This window comes from Hypanus sabinus, chromosome 4, assembly GCF_030144855.1.
Source record: "Hypanus sabinus isolate sHypSab1 chromosome 4, sHypSab1.hap1, whole genome shotgun sequence".
Classification (NCBI taxonomy): Eukaryota; Metazoa; Chordata; class Chondrichthyes; order Myliobatiformes; family Dasyatidae; genus Hypanus; species Hypanus sabinus.
In genome coordinates, this window is record NC_082709.1 from 67,423,686 (window position 1) to 67,445,852 (window position 22,167).

The window sequence follows — 22,167 nt, forward strand, 5'->3', positions numbered from 1 at the left end:
TCTGAGAGAAAAAACCATACGCCCCACCCACCTCCCAAAGAAAGAAGGCCGACCGATAGAAAGCTGGCATCTACAACTACAGACAACCCCCCAAAAAAACCTGGTGATCACTCCAATTAGTTTCAAGGTTATTTATATTCCAAGCTAGACTAAGCAATGTCCAAACAAGAAATTCAATTCTCATATATCAAAAATACAGTATTAAAAATACAAAAGGAAATTAGTTACAAAGATTTACCAAAAGTAAAAGATACAATTATGCATACAGGAAGACATTAAGCATTTAATCTTATATCTTCATGATAAAACAAGCTAAGCAGTTAGCATTCAAATTTTAAAAATCTTTATGCTTCAGCATTCAAATGAAACCATTCGAAGGATCCATCTTTAATGAGATTCTCAGTCAAACTGGGTAGCCAAGGGATGGGTTAAAACCCTTGCTAAAAAAATTCCAACAAAGCTTGTTTAAACTTAGCACTTTCCTGCATAATCTCAAGCGAATAGTCTTGGAGAATCTTAATATTCCACCCTATAACGAATCATACCCTTTCAATGGGATTTGCAAATCAAAAGTTTCTCTTTTAATCTCGTGTCTTCATGTAAGGACAAACTAAACAGCTAGCCTTCAGATTTTAAAAACCTTTGTGCTTCAGCAGTTGAACAAAACCATTCAAAAGATCCACTTTTAAGTGTGATTCTGAGTCGAGCTGGGTAGCACAGGGAAGGCTTGAAACCCTTGTTAAAAAACTCAGACATAACTTCTTTGAACTTAGCATGTTCATGCATAACCTCAGGCGAATAATCTTCAACAATTCTGATCTTGCAACCATGGTAGTCAATCATGCCTCTTCGACGAGATTAGCATTTTAACAGTTCTTTTGTTTTAAATTCATGAAAACAAATTATTACTGATCTTGGTCTATCTCTGTTAGGAGGTCTAAACACAGGAGGCCTGTGAACTTGATTAGTCATAGGCAAAGACGCCAAAATTTCCAGAAATAACTCTTACAGAAGGTTTGCAAAGAATTCCATAGGATGACTACCTTTGGTTAGTTCTTCGAGACCCAGAACCCATAGGTTGTTGCTTCTACTTCTATTTTCTATGTTGATAATCTTCTGTCTTAACTTTTCGTTGGACTTCGATTGCTTTTCACAAAGCTTTTGCAATTCATCCACTTCCGTTTCCAAAGACGACAAAATTGCTTCATTATTTTTTATACGTATATCGTGTTCATTAAGAATTTGTTGAATAGAATCCAGTTCACCATCTATTTGTTTAAATTCAGAGCTGAATTATTGAAACTTCTCAGAGACTTTTCAGCAAATCCATAATAGAATCCAAAGAAGCAGGGGATCATCCTTTTCAGTAACTCTGCCACCCTTTGTAGTCATAATGAAAAAATATCACACTTAAAAAAGAAGTTTCAAGCCAGGTTGGAAATAGTAAGATAATTAGAATTGGAGCAACAGCAGATTGTTGTTACTCCATCAGCCACCACCAGGAAATCCTCCACATATTTCATAGGATATTGCTGTGAATGTGGGGGAAATGGAGTTTGGAGAAGGATTAGAAATGGTTAGATGGGATGCTCCAGAAATTATGTTGAGGGGCCAGCATGGTTTATTCCAACCTGTAATTCATATATTCAGACAGAAAATATCCAGAAAAAAATAATCAGACAAGCAGGAGAACTCAGCAGGGAAATTTGGGAAGGTGTAAAGCCAATTTAAAGGGATCTATACAAGTTCCACTGTCTTGAAATGGAGCTTGCAGTTTGTTGTCTTGCTTTACACACCATTTCTTGTTTTGCTAGTACACTCTCTTTGCTTCAACACATATTCTTCACATTCCCTGTAGGGTGCTGATAATTAGTCTGTGACTGCTATGGGAACTGGTAGTTCTCTATGGACAAGACTTTCATGTCGTTCAACTGTCATAGAGTCATAGAAAACCTTAGCACAGAAATACACCCTTTGGCCCATCTAGTCCATGCCAGACCGGAACATTTAAACTGCCTTGTCCCACTGACCTGGACCTGGAACATAGCCTTCCATACCCCTACCATCCATATACCTATCCAACTTCTCTTGAAATAAAATTCGCATGCACCACTTGTGCTGGCAGTGCATTCCACACTCTCACCAACTCTGAGTGAAGAATTTTCCCCTCATGTCCTCCTTAAACATTTCACCTTTCACCCTTAACCTTAATCTAGATGTCTCGCCTAACCTTAGTGAGAAAAGCCTGCTTGCATTTACCCTTTCTGTGCCCTCCATAACTTTATGTATCTCTGTCAATTCTTCTGTCAGACTTCTATTCAATCTTTGCTTATAACTCAAGTCCTTCATTCCCGGCAACATCCATGTGAATTTTCTCTGTACTCTTTCATCATATTTACATCTTTCCTGTAGGTAGGTGCCCAAAACTGTACATAATACCGAAAATTAGGCCTCACCAACGTCTTACAACATCATTATAACATCCCAACTCCTGTACTCCATTCTTTGATCTATGAAGGCCAATGTGCCAAAAACTTTCTTTACGACCCTATCTACTTATACTACCACTTTCAATGAATTATGGATCTGTATTCCCAGAACTCTTTGTTCTACAGCACTCCTCAATGTCCTACTGCTCACTGGGTAAGTCCTACCCTGAGTTGTCCTCACAAAAAGCAGCACCTCACTCTCGTCTGTGTTAAATTCCATCCGGCATCTTTCAGCCCACTTTTCCATTTTGCAAGCTTTGATAGTCTTCCTCACTGTCTACTACACCCCCAATCTTGGTGTCATTTGCAAATTTGCTGATCTAGTGATCCATATTATCATCCAGATCATTGATATATGTAACAAACCATTATAGACCCAGCACCGATCCCTGTGGCACTCCATTAGTTACAGGCCTCCAGTCAGAGAGGCAACCTTCTACTACCACTCTCTGGCTTCTCCCACAAAGGCTGTGTCTAATCCAGTTTATGAACTCAAATTGAATGTGAAGTGACTGAATTTTCTTGACCAACCTTCCATGCGGGACCTTGTCAAGTGCCTTGCTAAAGTTCAGGTAGAAAACGTCCTTGTCTTCGTCAACTTTCTTGGTAACTTCCTCAAAAAACTCTGTAAGATTAGTTAGACATGACCTTTCACACTTAAAGCCATGCTGACTACCCCTAATCAGTTCATGTCTATCCAAATTCTCCAGTCCCTTGGAATACATTCCAGTAACTTTCCCAATACGGATGTTAGGATCATCGGCCTATAATTTTCTAGTTTATTCTTAGAGCCTTTCTTAAACAGTGGAACAACACTGTCTATTCTACAATCCTACACTACCTCACCTGTTGCTAAGGATGATCCAAATATCTTTGCTCGGGCCCTTGCAGTTTCTGCACTTGCCTCCCACAGGGTCTGAGGGAACACCTTGTCAGGCCCTGGGGATTTATTCACCCTAATTTACCTCAAGACAGCAAACGTCTCCTGCTCTGTGATCTGTATAGACTCCAAGACTTTGCTCCTGTTTTGTCTCACTTCCATAGTGTCTGTGTCCATTTCCCAAGTAAGTATAGATGCAAAAATCCATCTCTTGGCTCCACACATTGATTACCATTCTGGTCTTCCAGAGGACCAATTTCATTCCTTGCAATCCTTTTGCTCTTAGCTACCTGTAGAATCCCTTAGGATTCTCTTTCACCTTGTCTGCTAGGGCAACTTTCATTTTGAGATCCTGATTTCTTTCTCAAGTGTTCTCTTGCATTTTTTATACTCCTCAAGTGCCTCATTTGTTTCGAACTGCCGTTTTCTGCAATGCACCTCCTTTTTTTAACCAAGGCCTTAATATCTCATGAAAACCAAGGTTCCCTAAACCTGTTATCCTTGCCTGAGGGAGATTTTGAACAATTTCTTTTCTTCGGTATTCACGAAGGAGAAGGATATTGAATTGCGTAAGGTAAGGGAAACAAGTAGGATAGTTATGGAAACTATGATGATTAAAGAAGAGGAAGTACTGGCGCTTTTAAAGAATATAAAAGTGGATAAGTCTCCTGACAGGATACTCCCTAGGACCTTGAGGGAAGTTAGTGTAGAAATAGCAGGGGCTCTGACAGAAATATTTTATACGTCATTAGAAACGGGGATGGTGCCGGAGGATTGGTGTATTGCTCATGTGGTTCCATTGTTTAAAAAGGGTTCTAAGAGTAAACCTACCAATTATCGGCCTGTAAGTTTGACGTCAGTAGTGGGTAAATTAATGTAAAGTATTCTTAGAGATGGTATGTATATATAGTTATCTGGATAGACAAGTTCTGATTAGGAACAGTCAACATGGATTTGTGCGTGGAAGGTCATGTTTGACAAATCTTAATGAATTTTTTGAAGAGGTTACGTGGAAAGTTGACGAGGGTAAAGCAGTGGATGTTATCTATATGGACTTCAGTAAGGCCTTTGACAAGGTTCCACATGGAAGGTTAGTTAGGAAGGTTCAGTCGTTAGGTATTAATATTGAAGTAGTAAAATGGATTCAACAGTGGCTGGATGGGAGATGCCAGAGAATAGTGGTGGATAACTGTTTGTCAGGTTGGAGGCCGGTGACTAGTGGTGTGCCTCAGGGATCTTTACTGGGTCCAATGTTGTTTGTCATATACATTAATGATCTGGATGATGGGGTGGTAAAATGGATTAGTAAGTATGCAGATGATACTAAGGTAGGAGGTGTTGTGGATAATGAAGTAGGTTTTCAAAGCTTGCAGAGAGATTTAGGCCAGTTAGAAGAATGAGTTAAAAGATGGCAGATGGAGTTTAATGCTGATAAGTGTGAGGTGCTACATTTTGGTGGGAACAATCAAAATTGGACATACATGGTAAATGGTAGGACATTGAGGAATGCAGTAGAACAGAGTGATCTAGGAGTAATGGTGCATAGTCCCCTGACGGTGGGATCTCATGTTGATAAGATGGTGAAGAAAGCTTTTGGTATGCTGGCCTTTATAAATCAGAGCATTGAGTATAGAAGTTGGGATGTAATGTTAAAATTGTACAAGGCATTGGTGAGGCCAAATTTGGAGTATTGTATACAGTTCTGGTCATCGAATTATAGGAAAGATGTCAACAAAATAGAGAGAGTGCAGAGGAGATTTACTAGAATGTTACCTGGGTTTCAGCACCCAAGTTACAGAGAAAGGTTGAACAAGTTAGGTCTTTATTCTTTGGAGCGTAGAAGGTTGAAGGGGAACTTGATAGAGGTATTTAAAATTACGAGAGGGATAGATAGAGTTGACATGGATAGGCTTTTTCCATTGAGAGCAAGGGAGATTCAAACAAGAGGACATGATTTGAGAGTTAAGGGGCAAAAGTTTAAGGGTAACACGAGGGGGAACTTCTTTACTCAGAGAGTGGTACTGTGTGGAACAAGCTTCCAGTAGGAGTGGTAGAGGCAGGTTCGATATTGTCATTTAAAAAAAATTGGATGGGTATATGGGCAGGAAAGGAATGGAGGGATATGGGCTGAGTGCAGGTCGGTGGGACTAGGTGAGTGTAATCATTTGGCACAGACTAAAAGGACCGAGGTGGCCTGTTTCCATGCTGTAATTGTTATATGGTTATACAGTTATTTATTCTGACAGGCACATATCTGTACGAGTTTTATACTCTCAAATTTTTACTTTTGTAGGCCTCCACTTACCAAATATACCTTTTCCAGAAAACAGCCTGTCTCAATCTACATTTGCCAAATCTTTCTGATACCATCAAAATTTAGAATCTCTGCCCATGGACTAGACCTTTTTCAATAATTACCTTGAAACTAATGACATTATGATCACCAGGTGCAAAGTGTTCCCCTATACAAACTTTTGTCACCTGCCCAGTCTCATTCCCTGTTAGGGAATTAAATATTGCACACTCTCTCATTGTGACTTTTACATACTGATTAAGGAGACTTTCCTGAACACTATTGACAAACTCAATCCCATCTGGTCCTCTTGCAGTAAGGGAATCCCAGTCAATATGTGGAAAGTTAAAATCACCTCATATTTCTTGCAAAGGTCAAGGCAGCATTTGATCGCATCAAGTAGTGGCATCAAGGATCCTTGACTAAGGTGGAATCAATAGAAATCAGGGAAACCTCACCACTGTTGGGAATCATACCTGGCACAAAGATGGTTGTGGTGGTTGGAGGCCAGTAATCTCAGCCATGGGACGTCTCTTCAGGAGTTCCTCAGGGGAGCGTCCCAGGCCCAACCAGCTTCAGCTGCTTCATCAATGTGAGGTGGAGGAATCTTTGTCGATGTCTGCCCAATGTTCAACACCATTGGTAACTACTCAGGTATGGAGTAGTCCACACCCAGATGGCAACAATATCCAGGCCTGGGCTGATAGATGAGAAGTAGTAGTCGCGCAGCACGATTGCCAGGCAATAACAGCGTCCAGCATGAGAAAATCCGGCTATCACCTAAACATAACCAACAGCCTGTTCTGGTTCAACCAGGTAGAGGCCATGGCCAAGGAAGTTCACTAACAACTCTACTTCCTCATGAGGCTAGAAGAATTTGGCAGTTTTCCATTGGCCCTCACCAATCTTTATTGATGAACCATAGAAAGCATCCTTTACCGCTGCACCAGAACTTAAGGAACTGCTCTGCCGGAGATTGCAAGAAGCTGCATGGGGTTGTGGACACAACTCAGCACATCATGGGAACCAGACTCCTCTCCGTGGGATCTCTCTACCCTTCTCACTGCCTTCCTAAAGCAGCTAGCGTAATCCAAGACTCCACCCACTCCAGAATCCTCCCCCACACCCATCAGGCAAAGCACATATCACTGGGCTCAAGGTCTGCTTCTGTCCTGCTGTTACAAGACTATTGGATGAGATGGACACACAACTTTGCTATGACCTTGCACCTTATTGTACCTTGGCCTTGCAGTTTTTTTCTGTACCACAACTCTTTATTCTGCATTTTACCATTGTTTTCCCTTGCACTGCCTCAGTTCACTGTCAGAATGAAATGGTCTGTATGGACAGCGTGGAAAACAAGATAGTGACTGTACAATGGTGCATGTGACAGTAATAAACCAATTTCAATTAATTTGCTTTTTGCTTTTGCATTTCTTCAGAATCAGATCTAATTTCATTGACATATGTTGAGAAATTTGTTGTTTTGCAGCAGCAGGACATTACATTTGTGTCGAGGACAGCTCATCAGACCTGTCATTTATGTTGCAGGGAGGGTTAGGGTTGAAGGGAACAGAGGTTAATTCCATGACAGCATGCAGACCAAAGCTGTCGGGGTAAAATACCAGCAATTAGAAGCAGAGGAGAATAAAAAGATGCAAAGCAAATTTAAAATATGTCGGCAGATAATGGAGAGAATTCAACATCTGCACATTTTTGCTCAAAAAACTGCACTCATGGGCCACTTCATGAAGTACAGGAGTGGAAGCCGCTGTGGTCTTCTGCTGTAGCCCTTCCACTTTAAAGGTTGGATGTGCTGTGCATTCAGAGATGCTTTTCTGCACACCACAGTTGTTTGAGTTAGTATCACCTTCCTGTCAGTTTGAACCACACCCTGATCTGACTTCTCCTATGAACAAGGTGTGTTCACCCACGGAACTGGCAGTCACTAGATGGTTTTTGATTGTCACACCATTCTCTGTAAACTCTAGAGACTGGTGTGTGTGAAAATCCCAGGAGATCAGCAGTTTCTGAGATACTCAAACCACCCAGTTTGATACCGACAATCATTCCATGGCCAAAGTTATTCAGATTACATTTCTTCCCCTATTCTGATATTTGGTCTGCTCGGTAACTGAACCTCTTGCTTTCATGCACTGAGTTGCTGCTACACGATTGCCTGCTCGGATACATGCATTAACGAGCAGGTGTACCTAATAAAGTGGCCACTGAGTGTAGTTACAAAATTTGTCCTATTAATTGTACAAAGAAATTTTCCGACATAAAGTAGTCCAATCTAGATGAAGGATCTTGACCCAAAACATTTCCTTTTATGGAAACTGCCTGGCCTGTTGCGTCCTTGCAGCAGATTTTTTTTCCCCAGATTCCAGCATCAGTAATGTTGGAGGATAGAGTTCAGTTTAAAGGGTTTGCCAAAGCAGTTAACCTTTCTGTTGGAAAAATCAAGGAGCCATGGATTATGGAAATATTAACGCGAAACAGAAATGCAGGAAGCACCCAGCAGCTGGGCAGCACCTACGGAGAGAGAGTGTTGACATGTTAGATTGAAGGCTCTTGCAGCAGTTTTGATCTTTAATGGGGCTCAGCAGAGAGTTTCATACCATTCATCAGTACAGCCAGATATTGCCAATAATGCTAGTAAACATGAGAATTCCCAGTTATTATGAATCTTGAAGAGGCTTGGAAGTTAACTATCGTGTTAGGACTGATAGGTGGAGGACTGTGTTCAGTTCTCAAGAGTTTGGGAAGGCTGTAAAGATTTGGAGAGTGCAGGGGCAAAGATGCAGACAGGCTAATAAAACAGCATTATTCTTCATGGAGCAGAGGAGGTTACAAGAAGGTGTGAGTGACATGTTCGTAGTTATAAGGAGCTTTAATAGAGTAAATGAGGAAAAAGTAGTTCCAGTGGCAGAAAGTAACCTCAAATTTACAATACGTAGTTGAAGAGCTATGGGTATACGTAAGGAGATGCTAGAAAAACTCAATAAGGCATATAGCAACCATAAAGCAAAAAACTGAGAAGACGTTTCTGGTCAGTAACCTTCCATTGGGTTTGGTGAAAACAGACCCAGACTTACCCAAAAGCAACCTGGCTACGTACGAAGAAGGTAGCAAAGGGAGAGGACTAATTGCATAGAACTTCCAAAGAGCTAGCACAAGAACGATGGACTGAATGGATTTCTGTATTGTAAACTTCTATAATTCTCCCCTGGGAAGGATTAATTTGATTGCAATAACCAACATGTTTCTGTAATGAGATATTAAAAGAATAATTGCATTTCCCACTGGAGCTAATTGGCTAGATCCAGGTGCAATTCCGAATGAAAATGGGCTAATAAATTAGGGATTAGTATTTAAGCATCATGAGAAACTGAGCGAGGTGGAGTGCCAATGCAAAGACCTTTTCCTGGTATTTTATGAATAAGTGCTTTAGGTCATGTTCTTGTTTGTTTATTCATTCTGTGGATCTGGTTGTTGCTGGCAGTGTTAGCATTCATCGGCCAGGTATGGGCTGCTTCTGAGTCGGTGATCATTGACTACCTTCTGAACCAAGGTGGTCTTACTGCCATTGAGACATTTCCAGTGACCATGAGGGAACAGTGACATGCTAGAAAGTCAGGCTGCTGTGTACCTTCAAAGGGAACGTGTTCCCCCTACAATTGTTGCCCTTGTCGCTAGAGGTAGGGATTGTCGGTTTAGTAGCCCAGGTGAATAACTGCAGTGTATTTGTAGTCTTGTAATACATTTACTTTTAATTTTATTATCCCAGGAAGCCATAAATTGTAACAAAATATTCTTTTTATTTTGCTTAAATTAAGCCGTTGAAGTCTGGTTGGCAGCTGACACGGATTACTAGTTCTCATGGCCTAATCTAATTTTAAATAACCAAGGAGAAACAGATTTGCTCTTGAAGGCCCTCTAAGAGGATTAAGATGGGGTGGGTATTGGAAAGAGACAAATATGATGATAATGGATTGTAACAAGCATGATCAAAGAAGGTTATGAGCAAATCTATTGAAATATAGATTGAATTAAAGCTATGTTCAATAAGACTATTCAAGCATGTCTAGATTCAAGTGAAATAACATCGTTCTGATATTTCCTTATGACACAGAAGGTGGCTATTTGGACTATGCCCAATTCCATTGTTCCATTTATTTCCCTGTAAATTATTCTTTCTTCCAGATTCTTTAACTCTACACTGATTCTCCTACCACTCACCTGTGCTCGGGGTAATCTATAGTGATTAATTAACTCATCAATCTGTTGTAACTCAGCATTTAACAGCTATAAACATAATTTCCTTTCATCAGTTATTCTCCCATGAACTTAAATTTAACTTACAAAATTTAGACCATAAGATATAGGAGCAGAATTAGACCATTTGGTCCATTGAGTCTGCTCCACCATTTCATCATGGCTGATCCATTTTCCCTCTCTGCCCCTATTTCCTGCCTTCTCCCCGTATCCCTTCATGCTCTGACTAAATAAGAATCTATCAATCTCTACCTTAAATATACATAAAGACTCAGCCCTCAGAGCTGCCTGTGGCAAAGAATTTCACAGATTCACCACTCTCTGGCTAAAGAAATTCCTCCTCATCTCCATTCTAAAAGAACAGCCCTCTATTCTGAGGCTGTGTCCTCTGATCTTGGACTCCCCCACCATAGAAAACATCCTCTACACATCCACCCTATCAAGGCCTTTCAACATTCGATGGGTTTCAACGAGGTCACCCATCACTCTTCTGAATCCTGGTGAATACCGGTCCAGAGCCATCAAATGCTATTCATATGACAAGCCGCTCAATCCTGGAATCATTTTCATAAACCCTCTCCAATGTCCGCACATCCTTTCTTAGATAAGGGGATCAAAACTGCTCACAGCACTCTGAGTGAGGCCTCACCAGTGATTTAAAAGCCTCAATCTACATCTAGAGAAAACCTGCAGATGCTGGAAATCTGACTAACACACACAAAATGCTGGAGGAACTCAACAGGCCAGACAGCATCTATGGAAAAGAGTACAGTCGACATTTCGGGCAGGGACCCTTCCAAAACATGGACTGAACTCTTTTCCATAGATGCTGCCTGGCCTGCTGAGTCTCCCCAGCATTTTGTGTGTGTTGCTCAACATTTCATCCTTGCTTTTATATTCTAGTCCTCTTGTAATGAAAGTTAACATTGCACTTGCCTTCCTCACCACAGACTCAACCAGCAGATTAGCCTTTAGGGAATCCTGCACAAGAACTTCAAAGTCCCTTTGCATGTCAGAGATTTGAATTTTTTCTCCTTTTAGAAAATAGTCTACTCTTTTATAGCTTCTGCCAAAGTGCATGACCATATATCTCCTGATACTGTATTCCATCTTCTGCTTCTTTGCCCATTCTCCTAATCACTCTACGTATTTCTGTAGCTACTTCCTCAGAACTACCTGCTTCTCAACCTACATTTGTATCATCTGCAAACTTTGTCACAAAGCCATCAACTCCATCATCCAAGTCATTGACATATAATGTGAAAGGAAGCGGTTCCAACACAGACCCCTGTGGAACACCACTAGTCACCGGCAGCCAATCAGAAAAGGCTTCCTTTATTCCCATTCTTTGCCTCCTGCCAATCAGCCGATGCTCTATTCATGCTAGTATCTTTCCTGTAATACTATGAGCTCTTAACTTGTTAAGCAGCTTCATGTGTGGCACCTTGCCAAAGGCCTTCTGAAAATCCAAGTACACAACATCAACTGATTCTCCTTTGTCTATCCTGCTTGTTGTTTCTTCAAAGAATTCCAACAGACTTGTCAAGCAAAATTTTCCCTTGAGGAGACCATGCTGACTATGGCCTATTTTACCATGTGCCTCCAGGTATCCCAAACCCATATCCTTAACAATCAACTCCAACAACTTCCCAACAACTGAAGTCAGACTAAATGGTCTATAATTTCCTTTCTTCTGTCTCCCTCCTTTCTTGAAGAGTGGAGTGACATTAGCAATTTTCCATTCCTTCATTTACTTGGAGTATTGTGTTCAGTTCTGATCTCCTGATTTTAGGAAGGATGCAGAAGCAAAGGGCACAAAATAGGTTTACTAGGATCCGCCTGGACTAGAGGGCCCATCTTCTGAGGACAGATTGGGCGTTTCTCTTTGGGGTGAAAGAGGATGAGAGGTGACCAAGACGATAAGAGGCAGACATAGAGTGGGCAGCCAGAGACTTTTTCTCAAGGTGAAAATGGCTAATACGGTGGGTAAGGTGTTTGGAGAAAAGTATGGGGGGGGGGATGCCAGTGGTAGTTATTTTTATGCAGAGAGAGGTGGGTGTGTGGAATACATTGCCAGTGTTGGTGGTAGAGGCAGATACATTAGGGACATTTAAGAACATCTTAGATAGGCTCAAATGGAGGGTTAATGAGAAGGGAAAGCTTAGATTGATCTTAGAGTAGGCTAAAGGGTCAGCACAGCATCGTGGCTGAAGGGCCTGAACTGTGCTGTCCTGTTGCATATTCAATATTTTACATAATATAATACATATTTATTCTATACTCTGCATAATGTAAAGGAAAGCAATGTTCTCAAATGTGGAGTGACAACTACTCACTTCCAGTCCACCTCAGGACCATAAACTAGGAAGGCAACAGAATCAAATAACCCTGGGCTTCACTGGCTACCTGTAGCATTCTAAAATTTGAGCTTCACCTTATTATGAAGGTACGGTCAAGGGACCTACAATCTGTTCTCCAAAAGTTGGCTGCAATTATAGAAAGAATGCCAAGGAGTGGCATTCAGTCTGTTGAGCACACATCAGTTACACTTCAAATGACAATTTTTGTGATTGTACAAGTGATTTTCCACCCATGCCTCGCTGATGTTCATCAGCCACCTAGCCCTGTCTGTGAGTAGAGCTGGTTAAGGCAAAGCCGGACCTCCAAGGTTCCGATCTGTCATGTTATAACCGAGCAGCTTTCCACTAACCCTGCTTCAACAGTTGAACCGAGGCTTGATTGAATTATGCGGTGGGCCGAATCAGAAAGATCGGATACAGGCTGAATCGAGGCGGTGGGGTCCAGGCCCTGGATAGTGTCGAAGCGACAGAACCCGATGTTTGGATGACAATTTAGATGCCAGGCCAGATTGAAAAGGTCAGTGTGTCTGGGCCCGAGGTGAGGGACAGCTTGCTGCTCGGTTCTGACTGAACTAAAGATCTGTGGACAGACCATCTTGTGGACTTCAGTTCAGAATGCTATTTGCTTGTGTTTGTTGTTTACGTGATTTGTTTTGTGATTGTGATTGTACAGATAATTTTCCTGAGCACATTGGGTGTTTGACAATCTTCTTTCTTTAATGGGTTCTTTAGGGTTTCTTTGTTTTACGACTGCTTGTAAGAAAGGAATCTCAAGGTTGTATAATGGATACATACTTTGATAGTGAATGTTCTTTGAACCATTGCAGAGGTACAGTAGCTTGGGCAAAGTACATGGAAAACGAACACAAAGGGTATGTACAAGACGGGGCTGGCACAGCAGCAAAACGGTGAGTGCAATCTACAACACCATTGATCGTCACTGGGGTTCGATTCCCGCTGCTGTCTGTAAGGATTTGTACATTCTCCCTGTGACTGTGTGGGTTTCCTCAGGGTGTTCCAGCTTCCTCCTATATTCAAAAGATGCATGATTAGGATTAGGGTTGGTGAGATGTGGGTATGCTGTATTGGCAATGGAAACGTGTCGACACTTGCAGGCAGCCCAGCTCAAAATTCACTAATTTAACTTGAGGCAAATAATGCATTTCATTGTATGTTTTGATGTCCATACCACAGATAAAGCTAATCTTTAAGTATGTTAATGACTGTAGGCTGACTCTGTGATTGGATGTACAGATACAATTTGTAAGTTGATCTGATTTTTCATATTCGAAATATGCTCGGGATAACAGTGGAATTTTAATGGAGCCATGGTGAACTGGGGATACTTCTCTCTTTATTTTTAATTTCTAAAGGGATGCATGTATTCTGGCAACAACAGAGCAAGAGAGGACATTTCCATGTTGCATAAGAGATGAAATTTCTGCTGCCGGTATTCCTGTACACTTCCTGGGCTTATCTATCTGGATGGACATAGCCAAAAGTACTTGGTAGATGCCAACAAAGAAGCCCAGGTGAATTGCCGCAGGTGGGGCATACTCCATCGACAACGTGCTGAAGGTGGTGGAAGCAAATTCCTAAGTTGCTGGATGGGTTGACAGTCAAAATGGGTTGCCGTGTCCTCAGCTGTATTTACCTAAAGGGAGTGGTGAAAATTCCATCATGTTTCTTACTTGTGGCTTGGAATTGTTGGAAAGTTTTTGGGGAAATCAAGAGTTCAGTTTCTCGTCAGTATTCAATGGCGTTGGTAATTGCAGTCTTTATATGTCCAGTCCAATTAACCTGCCGGTAATTGTAGTCTCCCATACATTGATTGGGGAGCTCATTGATGGGAAGCTAGGATTGGAGGTTCAGCTTTGAGTGTGGTTACAGTCTGGCCCCTTGTATGCAGTGAATTTCAATTGCCAAAAGTGAATATTGTCCAAATTCTGCTACATGCAGGTGCTCCTTTTTGATGCCACTCAAGCCCTTTGTTCCAACAGAAGACTAATTAATCAGGTTTGTACACCTCTGCCAAAAAGCTTGTTGTGATCAACCTGCCCGGCTGCTCCTCTGCCTGCTCCTTCTCTGCCAAATGTGGATTTCCTGATGTTGGAAGAGTCAAGCCTGCATTTCAGGATGTGCGGGACGCAGCATACAATACCAATTTGCAATGCTCACCCATCTCTCCAGTTGCTGGAAGCATTGCAGAAGAGCCCACCTGCTCTGTCACATTGCCAGAAAACACTGCTGCGGAACCAGAATCAGAATGGCAAAGAATAGTTCAGTTGATGATCGAGTTTTCACTGCTACTCGCATAATAATCATTCATTTCGGGAATAGTCTTAGACAAACCAGACACTGAAGGAAGCCCTCAATCCTCAGAAGGTCACTGATTGCCCTCTGCTTAGGGAGAAAATGAATTTGTCTCTATCACCTTCCTCACCCAAGGGGTCCTGCAAGTGGCCCTTTGTTGCTAACATCTTACAGACATCACCACAATATCCTATACAAAAGCCCTTATCAGTATAGCAGACAGGTTTACATCAACATATTGTAGAAAAGGTTACTATGTTTTATGCAAATTATTTGCTTTTTGAGTTGTACCATACATGTTAAAAAGTCCAAAAGAATGTACTCCATGATTAATTTATGCCAACCAGAAAGTCCAGGGGCCTTATCGGACATCCAACAAAGTAAAATGTTCTTCCTCGCACAAAAGTCAGAATGTTATAGAGTTTTTTCTGATGTGCATTAATAATATGACTGCTGGGTAAGCCTAAGACACTGGGTCCAGTTCAAGCTCCATCTTCAGAATCTTTTCTATTTCACCCAAAATATCACTCCAGTATGCCTGAAGTTTGGAACAAGTCCAAAAATAATGGGTGAGAGTTCAATATTTCCTTTACTTTTTCCTTCTTTATTATGTATTGTATTGAACTGCTGCTGCTAAGGTAACAGATCTCACAACACAAGCCAGTGATAATAAACCTGATTTTCATTCTGTTGTGGCATCAGTGAACTTAATGCTTTGGTCTGCACTGCATCTACCAGTGCAGTCAACAGTGTGAAGAGCAGTGGGCTGAACTTGCAGCCCAGGGGAGCACCAGTGCTCAGTGTGATCGAGCTGGAGATGTTTCAGCCAACACAGACTGGCTGTGGCCTTTCTGCCAAGATGTCCAGGATGCAGTTACAGAGAGAAGTTTTGAGACCTATTGAGGACAGTTTACCCAGCATCTTCTGCGAGGTGATCAAATCAGATGCCGAGCTGAAGTCAGTAAAAAGCATCCTGCCATATGAGGCACTATTTTCCAGGGGTGACAGGATGGAGTAGAATACAGGGGCTATGGCAAAATCAGTGGACCAATCTGAACAATAAGCAAACTGCAAAAGGTCCAATGTAGCAGGAAGATGTAATAATCTCTAAATGGTCTTCCATTTTGGCCCTTTAGCTCTCTTGGTCCATTGTAGGGTGACGTAATTAGGGAAAATGTGCATAATTCACAACCACTGACATTGACTTGGGTTTCACTTTAAGAGGCTGGTCTGACGTGATGACATTGTTACATGAAGATTTTAGCTTGCTTTGGTGTTTCAGGTTTTGCAGTTCAGTAAATTGTGTTGCCTAGTTTCACTCAGCATAAAACACCTCAGTTTGCTTTATTGCAAAAACCTAAATTAGTGACCCCAATGTTCTGGGATGTTTCCAGAGTTATCGAACATGTCATGTCAGCCAACACAATCACTTTGAAACTGCTGGAGTTTTGGGAGCAGAATGCCAACGCTGAGGCCCAGTTCGATCTGTGAGATATCTCTGTGGGCGACACCAAATCCTACTACATAGTAGCATTGCTCAGCGATTCTGCAGTAGTGAGGGTGGAGAGTCTGCTTGAAGCTCATGAACATGATAAATACCAATCGCTGAAAACTCACCTGTCGTAGACTATCCATGTCTGAGCACATCAAACAGGTGTCGTCCTTGCCTGGTCCCAGCAATGCTCAGCCTTCAGAGTTAGTGGACCACATTCCGTCTCTCCTGGGCAATCACCATCCTTGCTTTATTTTTAAAGAACTCTTCATGCAGCAAATGCAATCAAGTTCACATAGCCCTCACTAATACACCCACGTTGGACTATAGGGAGCTAGCGAAATGGCTGATAGTCTGCGCTCAGCTAGGCAGTGATGCACCATTCCTCTTCTCTCTACCTCGGTAAGCCTGGTCAGCAAGGCTCCCAACACTAGGATGCCCGTGGCTGCAAGACAGACAACGCCAGGTCGGTGTGGTACAAACGCTAGGAAGCACTGACCACCTTTGAGCTTTGACAGTGCCAGTGCATCGGGACATCAGAAGTCTGTGAACACCGTTCTTCATGGACAGCATTTCAGGGCCACGCTTCCCGTGTGACACGGGTGCTCATGTGGGTGTGCTGCCAGCATCGCCTATCGATGAGAAGGGATAGAGTGATGAAACCTCACTGGAAGCCATCAACAGCAGCAGGATCCAGACTTGCGGGACATGGCAGGAGACACTGCGCTTCAGTGGGCAACATTACACATGGGACATCATCCTGGCTAAAGTGGCTAGACCTCTGCTTGGTGCCGATGTCCTGTGTGCCCAAGGACTATTAGTTGAACTTAAGAATTGCCGGCTTGTAGATGTCAAGGACTTTGTGTAGTTAACCTGCTCTCCCAGTAAGTTCCCCTTAACAACTATGTCAAGCGCAACCTCATGTGAGTTTACTCAACTGCTGGGCGAATTCCCAAACCTCACTAAGCCCACATTCTCCACTACAGTCACAAAACATAGGGTCAAGTACCACATATCCGCTCTTTTTGTTTTCTTCTAGAGGGTCGCCATTTCACAGGACTTGTTGGCCACTGATCCCTCATGCACCTGATGGCCAAAATTTCAGCCCCTTGGTCTGCAGGGCAGTAACACCCCCTGGCCTACAAATCCAAGTTTACTACTGATAGACAACATATCAAGGGAAAAAATAATGCCAATTGTCTCTCAGAACCAGCCATTGAGGCCGTACGCCTAGGGGTTGATTATGCTGGCATGGCAGCTGACCAGGTTTCTGACCCCAAGGTCCAGGCTTACCGAACATCAGTCACGGGCCTGCAATTGGCTGACATTAAGTTCGAGGAAGCTGGGTTTTCTCTGTGCAATGTCTCAACCGGTCTCCCTCGCCTCATCGTGCCCATCAGCTGGAGACGGACTGTTTTCTACCCTCTACATGGCCTGTCACATCCGGGCCAGAAGGCCTCACAGAGACTGTTTGTACTGAAGTTTCTGTGGCATGGCCTGTCACATCCGGGCCAGAAGGCCTCACAGAGACTGTTTGTACTGAAGTTTCCGTGGCATGGCCTGTCACATCCGGGCCAGAAGGCCTCACAGAGACTGTTTGTACTGAAGTTTCTGTGGCATGGCCTGTCACATCCGGGCCAGAAGGCCTCACAGAGACTGTTTGTACTGAAGTTTCTCTGGCATGGCCTCAGAAAGGATGTGCCTGATTGGACTGTGAGTGAGTTGGTATACAGGCTTCATTCCTGATGCCATGACCATCTGGTCAGCCTCTCAACAGCGTTCCAGCCTCCTCAGTAAATTCAATTCCTTTTCACCTTTTCCTACCTCCCACCATGGTGTACAGCACTCTTGGGTTCCTTTTGACCTACGTTCTACCTCATTTGTTTTTGTCTGCCATGACACACATCAACGTCCCCTTAGTCTCTGTTACCATGGCCCGTTGGGCGTTTTGGAATGGGGGGAAAAGAATGAAGAAACTTTTATCATAGATAAGTGGAGTAAACCAGAACTTACTTTGGTTGATCGTTTTAAACCAGCCCACCTGGAATTGGAGTATTCCGCTACCATGCCCCTGACATCACAAGATGACCATGAGTGTGTCAACATATCTCTGGAGGCACCAGCGGTTCCTCCAGCCGTGGAACACAGCTTGTGAGCCAGGCAGCTCGTCCGAGCTCCCTACAGGCTCATAACATTGGCTTTGCTGAATTCTAGGGGGTGGTGGTGCCTGTGTAGGGTGACGTAATTGGGAGAAATGAACACAATTCACAACCTCTGACTTTGAGCTGTGGTTTCGCTTTAAGAGTCTGGTCTGATGATGTTGTAAGGTAAGGATTTTCAGCATGCTTTTCTGTTTCAGGTTTTGGAGTTCAGTGTTAAGGGTTTCAATAAGCATTAATTGCCTCACTTCATTTTATTTGCAAAAACCTAAACAATCCTCTCTGTCTCATTTCATAATTCCAAACCTTCCCCTTGTTTGGACACAGAGGAGATTGCATTCTTTGACCCAAAGCACTGACAGTGACTTACCCTCTCACACACGCTGCTCAGCTCAATGAGATCTTCGAGGATGCTGCTTGCTGGTCTCTTTAACCTGTGCTGGCTAACAATAGAGTCCCATTTCCCCCTTGGTTCCTGATGCTTATGCTATCTCTGCAACTTCGAAACTTGACCCACTTATACTGCATTATACTGACCTAAACAACTCTATCAGATATAATCTTCAATACTGGGAGTTATAAACTCTTAGGGGCTCCATTTATTTTCAGTAGAAACATCTGCATCACAGTCTTTTGATAATTTCATAAGTTATCTCCATTATCAGAATGAGCATTGCAAAGTTTCATTCCAATTAAAATCAGATTGAATTAAGTCTGTGAATTACAGGATTAAAATTTAGCTTTGCTCAAAAGTACTTTGTTGATGAATTTCCATTTTCTCTTCCAGAGAACTCACCCTAGCATCTATATTCACACATGGTGCTAGTTACAGTGAGGGTACCCAGTGAATCTATGCTGCATTTCCTCAGAATCTATACATCTTTCCTCAAATGCTGTGCCCAGAATTGTCTCTCCAGATCTTCACAAGTTTGTAGCATAACTTTTAACCCAGTTCAGTCTTTTTAAAATAAGCCACAAACAGGAGAGAATCTGCAGATGCTGGAAATCCATGCCACACACACAAAATGCTGGAGGAACTCAGCAGACCAGGCAGCATCTATGGAAAAGAGCACAGTCGAAGGGTCTCGGTCCAAAACATCGACTGTACTCTTTTCCATAATGCTAGCAAACATGCTGAGCTCCTCCAGCATTTTGTGTGTGTTTCTTAAAAGAAGTGACAGCATTCAATTAATTATTATGAGTATTCACATTTCATAGACTGAAAATCAGGTACATTGCTTCCAAGCACTTGTGGTTCCATAACAGCTTAGCAGGTAGTGCGACATTATTACAGCTTGGTGTTCTGGAGTTTGGAGTTTGATTCCAGTGCTGTCTGCAAGGAGTTTGTATGTTCTCCCCATGAACCACGTGTTTCCTCCCACCGTCCAAAGACATACCAGTTAGCAGGTGAATTGGTCATTGTAAGTTGTCCTGTGATTAGGCTAAGTGGCTTGTTGGGTTGGAAGGACCCGTTCCGCACTGTAGCTCCAAATCAGCGTCTTTGGACCTCCATTGCTTCACACTTTGTACAATTTAGGGAGTCCTTTCTCCTGTCACTGCTTGATTCAAAGTGAATGACTTCCTATTTGGCTGAACTGAAATCAATTTCCCTCAGTCCTGCCCAGTTGTTCAATGAATAACTGTGTAATTTAATGCTACCAGCTACAGTGCCCAGAATCCATCCATCTTTGCCTCATTGGCAAACTCACATTTTGGCATTTTGGCACTTTTAAGTAAGTGCTCACTCTATCTTTTCTGAGTTTCCTGCTGTTCAGCCAAATTGCCAGCTAGGTCAATAAACTATCGTCGATCTCATGAGCTTCACTTTAATCTAAAATTCTCAGAATGACCTATTGAATTACTTCTGGAAGTCCATATAAAATCCAAAGATGTCCACTCTCCTGTCCATTAACTAAATTACCTTCTTAAAGGTTTCAATCAGGTTTTGTCAGCCCTGAAAGTTTCAAGCTGACTTTCCTAACAAATTGACAAGTTTTAATGTGTTCAGTCACTCAGCCCTTAATTATAGACAGACATAAAAGCACAACAACAGATATCAGCCTAACTGTTTTATAATTCACTCATTCCTCCCTCCCACTTAAGAAGCAGAGTAATGTTCCAATCTAAGAGGATGGTTTCTGAAGCTAGCAGTTTTGCAGTACAATAGCAAGCAGATCCACAGTCTTCTGGGACAGAAAATGCAAGTCCCTGAGCTCTGTGTCTCTTTCATTCTGTTACTTTCTTCATCACTGTAATTTTACCTACTTGGAGTTTTGCTGTTCCCAATTCAAAATATTTTTTTCGGGAGTTCTAACACTGTCCTTTTCCTCAACTGCAATTACTCAAAGTTCAAAGTACAAAAACTTCAAAGTAAAATTATGATCGAAGTACCTTGCGTCATCGCATACAAGCCTGAGATTCATTTCCTTGCGGGCATTCACAGTAAAGAAACACAATAGAATCAGTGAAAAACTATAGACAACAAAGACAAGCAACCAATATGCAAAAGACAACCAATTGTCCAAATACAAAAACAAACAAACAAATAAGTAAATAACTATTGAGAAAATGAGTTGTAGAAATCCAAAAGCGAGTCCATAGGTTGTGGAATCAGTTAGTGAAGTTATCCAGTCTGGTTTCAGGAGCCTGATATTGAAGGGTAATAGCTGTTCCTGAACCTGGTGGTGTAGGTCTTAAGGCTCCTGTACCTCCTTCCGGATGGCAGCAACGAGACCAGAGCAGAGCCTGGGTGGTGGGGGTCCTTGATGATGGATGCTGCTTTCCTGCAACAAAGCTCCGTGTAGATGTGCTCAAAGCCGGGGAGGACTTTACCCGTGATGAACTCAGCTGTGTCACTACTTTCTGTAGGCTTTTTTCTCATTAACAATATAACTAATTCGACAATTACTTTTGTGTTTTTAATATTTCAGTAGTATTTGAGTAATATTGTAAATATGTATTTTCAAAGGTATATTTAATGTCAATATACATCCTGAAAGTATTTTTCTTCACAAACATTCACAAAAACAGAAAAGTGCCCCAAAGAATGAATGACCGTTAAATGCTAGAACCCCAAAGCTCCCCCTCCCATGCATAAGCAGCATCAAAGCAATGACCCCCCCAGCAAAAAAGCATCGGCACCCCCACCAAGCACTCAAGCGTGCAGCAAAGCATCAATAAAGATACAGACTTGCAGTACCCCAAAGACTACTCATTCACCCGGTATTCGACATATCACAGGCTCTCTCTCTCTCTCCCTAATAAGAGAAAAAGAGGTGTCCCTATCTCACAGCGAGAGGGGAGACATAACAAACAACTCACTGATTTACTATGTTAAAATCTATTGTGTTGCTTTTTCCGAGCTCTGTTTCCGAAGAACTCAGGTCTCTGGGCACACGGCCAGCAGCCCGCTTGCTGCTTTCAATCTTCCGTCTCCCGTGACACACCAGACGGAGGCAGAACCCACCTCCAGAGCCAAGAAATCCTGGAACCGTGAAGGGGGCTAATCTTCTAGGCCGCGTCCTTGGCCTATGGAAAAGCGGCCAGTAGTGAGACCCCAAGAACAGGTACCATTCCCGCAAAGAACTGAAGTCAGCGTGTAACTCCAGGTCAGGGTCTTCAAAAGAGCCCTGAAAGGGAAAAGTACAGATATTTTGAGTAAGTGTTCTTGTTTCTTTAAATAATTCACTACGGGTCTCATGTAAAGATGCGCGAATTGCAAATGCCATGACACTACCATGTTAGAAGTGTGTGCCTTGCTTCAAATGAAGTTAGGCTCACATTCCTGGCTCTCTTGTTTTCTTTTCAATTAATTGCAATGTTTTGGAGTTACGAAACATAACAGTGATGATGAAGAAGTTTTAAATGAACCGGATGCTGCCTGTTGAAGCACGGCGAGACATT

General features: G+C 42.4%; 1 long non-coding RNA gene across 1 annotated transcript in view; it reads left to right on the plus strand.

Annotated features, from left to right (window-relative positions):
• LOC132392858 (uncharacterized) overlaps nt 1–17,609 on the plus strand; it is an 80,168-nt gene extending 62,559 nt beyond the window's left edge. Inside the window, exons 2-4 of the long non-coding RNA XR_009511677.1 lie at nt 13,128–13,208; nt 13,530–13,563; nt 13,674–17,609. This is a non-coding gene — a long non-coding RNA (uncharacterized LOC132392858). The remainder of the gene's footprint in view (nt 1–13,127; nt 13,209–13,529; nt 13,564–13,673) is intronic.
• The last annotated feature ends 4,558 nt before the right edge of the window (nt 17,610–22,167 follow it).